The sequence below is a fragment of the Myotis lucifugus genome, unplaced genomic scaffold (genome assembly GCF_000147115.1).
Source record: "Myotis lucifugus unplaced genomic scaffold, Myoluc2.0 scaffold_57, whole genome shotgun sequence".
Lineage (NCBI taxonomy): Eukaryota > Metazoa > Chordata > Mammalia > Chiroptera > Vespertilionidae > Myotis > Myotis lucifugus.
The window spans coordinates 5,526,732-5,530,466 of NW_005871105.1; the positions used below are offsets into that span (position 1 = coordinate 5,526,732).

At 35.0% G+C, this 3,735-nt stretch overlaps 1 non-coding gene across 1 annotated transcript; it reads left to right on the top strand.

Moving 5' to 3' along the window:
- The first annotated feature begins 3,421 nt into the window (after nt 1-3,421).
- TRNAN-GUU lies at nt 3,422-3,495 on the top strand. The gene has a single exon. It is a non-coding gene; the product is annotated as a tRNA-Asn (tRNA).
- Nucleotides 3,496-3,735: the final 240 nt, after the last annotated feature.

Consider the following 3,735-nt stretch of genomic DNA (forward strand, 5'->3'; position numbering starts at 1 on the left):
TTAACAAGCCAAAAGAGAACATGGTTTAAGCAAGAGGGAGGCTTATTTCTATAATAAAGGTCTAAAATAATATACAGTAAATATACGGGAAATGATTCCCTTTCAGTTAATGAGAAGGGAAGAGGCCCAACCACTGTTGCTAAGACCATGACCTGTAACTTATAGAATAATTTCTGTTCAAATCCCCTTGTTCAGAACTTAATCACATGGCCACACCTCCCTGCTGGGAAATGTAATCTTTAATTCCAAGGCTATGAGGCCAATTTAAACTTTGTTTAGTTCATTACTGGAAAAAAAATAAAAAATGTGATGATGGGCATTGGGAAAAACTAACGCTATCTGACATATTGCATGAGTATATAAAAGCTTTAATATTACCTGCTAGATCGCTCCAGATGGAAAACTTTTTCTTCTTCTTCTAAATATTCCTTTCTGATGGTCTGTTTGAACTTGTCAAGCAGCGCCAACAAAATCATCAACAAAATAAAAAGCCCTGAACACTTCGTTATTTCTTATATCCACATCTAATCCATGGCATGTCCTATTGATTCTGTCTCATCATGTTGACATCATGTTTACTCTTTTTCTTTCCTCTCTTCTTCTGAAAGGGTTGCAGTATAAGCCATCATCATCATCTTGCTCTTTGACCATTGTAGTGTATCTGTAAATAGTGTTTGGGCTTTTAATATTGTGCCACTCTAACCCAGGGGTGGGGAACATCTGGTCTGTGGGCCGTATAAGACCAGCAAAATCATTTGGTCTGGACCTGTCAAGGCATTAGGGGTGAGTTAATTAAATGTTTGACCAGCCCTAACCGGTTTGGCTCAGTGGATAGAGCGTTGGCCTGCGGACTGAAAGGTCCTAGGTTCGATTCCGGTCAAGGGCATGTACCTTGGTTGCGGTCACATCCCCAGTTGCGGGTGTGCGGGAGGCAGCTCATCGATGTTTCTAGCTCTCTATCCCTCTCTCTTCCTCTCTGTAGAAAATCAATAAAATATTTAAAAAAAGTAAAATAAAAAAAATAAATGTTTGACCAAATATAGCAGGCCAAGGGAATTGGTACAACCAATTTGTAAAACAGTCTGGCAATGTTTACTTAAGTAGAACATAATCTACTGTATGAGCCAGTAATTTCATTTCTCCTCATATGTCCAATATAAATGCTTTAACGTGTATGCTAAAGACATAAACAAAGATGTCCATAGCCACTTTGTTTCTAATAGCTGAAAAATGGGGACTAAAGACAGATGTCTCTCATTATGATAATGGATAAAGATATTGTGGTATAGACATAAAATAGAATTTTGTGCAATAAATAAACTACAGATATATGCAATACTTTGGGTGATTTTTCCAAACAACAAAAAAGCAGGAAAAAAACTGTATGATCCTATTGGTGTAAAATTATAAAATAGAGACTACAGTGTTAGATTCAAGATGGGATTTCGTTGGGAGATAAAGAAGGTATTGACAAGGAAGGGACATGAAGATGTGGTCTGGTTTACTGCAATGTTTCATATCCTGACCTGGAAGTTGGTTGCCTGTTCACTTTGTGGTAATTGATTGAACTGTGTTTTATACTTCAGCAAAAATGCTGAAAAATAAATGATTGAAAATTGGTATTCTTGAGTGAAAAAGGACCCAGAATGGCTGAGATATAATTTGTTGCCATGGATTTTCAAATGGGTGTGTTGGGAAGTTCTTCTGAGATTCACCTTCTCTCGCAGAGGATAAAGAAGATTGATCTATGGTCCCCAGTGTCATTCCAGCTCTGGCATTTTATGCAGAAATTAGAGATGAAAGGCCTCTATTTCATGTCTTTTCTGAGACTGCCTTATATATTTTCTCAGGCCAAATTAAACGAATTCCAACTTTTTGCTGTGTCCAAATCAGATCAGAGTTCTGAGATACTTTGCTTAAAGGCAACCTAAAAAATAAATCCATTATAAAGTATTTATATTAGTATTCCTTTGATTATATTGCAGATCAAGTAAATTTCCCAGTTGACATAGTAAAAGGTGTGTACGTCCCTCACTGTGGCATGAAGAACTTACATTGTGTAGATCTTTATCACTTGTAATTTATAAGTGATATTGCAGGGGATTGTATAGTGAAAATCTACTATGAATAGAATTCATCAAACTCAGAGGTTTCAGTCCATCTAAATTTAAAACCAAGATCAATGTACAAACTCTCCAAAATTCAAATGAAAGTGAAATAATTGTCATGTGAATCTGGGGAATGGTGACAGTCAACGTAGTTAAATCATTAAAATAAAATGCAAACGAAATAATTTTACTAATTAAGGAAAACCCTCTCAGTTATTGGATACTTTAAAAAATCATTTTTTGGCCAAAATAATTTGTATAATACTTTTATTCATAATATTTTTAATTGTAGAGTTATGAGTTATCCAGAATATATTTTGGTTTGAATTATCCAGATTACATCGTTATTTAATCTACTTTCTACTTTTTTTTGTTCTTAGTCCTCATGGTAGAGTTGGGGATAGAATGTGTAATAATTCAGCTTTTTTAAAAAAAAATGTACTTTATAATCTAGAATTATATTCTGCTCCTATAATCTAGAATACGTCTTAAAGGAAAATTTTCTTCAAATTCTTAAAAGCTAGTGGGGTGAAAAACTAACTCTGAAGTCTGTATTTTTGAATCCTACAAACATTGTTTCTGTGGTATCTTGTTTTCAAGTCATGTATTAGATACACAGTTTAATATATTAAATCTCCTAGAATAGAGGAGAGAGGAATCTCTCTTTCTATGTGTTTGTAACACTTCTCCCTCCTCTTTTAGTCAATTAGGAAATATTTATTGCAAAACCACTTTGCTGATACTTGTAAGGACACAGATTAAGAATAAGGTATGTCTCCCTGTCTTTCTGAACCTTTAGTCAGGCACAGATAAAACTCAGAAAACAACAGCAAATAACAAAACAAACAACAACAACAACAAAACAAACAAATAAGATAACTTTGTAGAAGAGTGTATAGTAACATGTGGAACCAACTATAAAGATAATAGTAATTCAGGAAGAAGGATGATTATTGTGTACAGTTGCAATCTTAGGTGATTTCAAGAGGAAAACGAGCTTTAAAAATTACTAGGTATATTTTGCCTGAGAGAAGGGGTGTGGGTGTTCCAGGCAGTGTGAATACACAGAGTCAGTCAGAAGTCCTATCGATCTTTTCTTTATAGAGGCTCTCACAGATGTTTTTACCTTCTCTCTCAGCAGGTGAGGTTACCTCTTAACTCACTGAGACCATAAAAGCTTTGTGGCCTGAGTTCTCTCATATAAACCAGTTCAATATAGCATCTTCTCATTACATAGCTCTGTAGTTTCACATGTTCTTTTCTCTTTCCTGCTGGTCTTTGATGAAAAGGTGTTAATATTTTAATTCTTATCGGTCTCTGTTGCGCAATCGGTTAGCGCGTTCGGCTGTTAACCGAAAGGTTGGTGGTTCGAGCCCACCCAGGGACGTCTTTGTTACTCTTAATATTTTAATTCTTGGTCCTTTTCCTTCCCCTTCTAACCATCCTTGAGTAACCTTTTCAGTCTTCCATTTCTCACTCTCCACTTAAATATTTACATGATCCTTTGGGATAAAAAAAATAATTTGCTTATTTATCTCTTCCTTTTATTATGGCCTTTGTTAGATTCTGCTCTGATATTTATTTAACAATGGAATTGTAAACATAGACCATATAGACATTTTTTCTG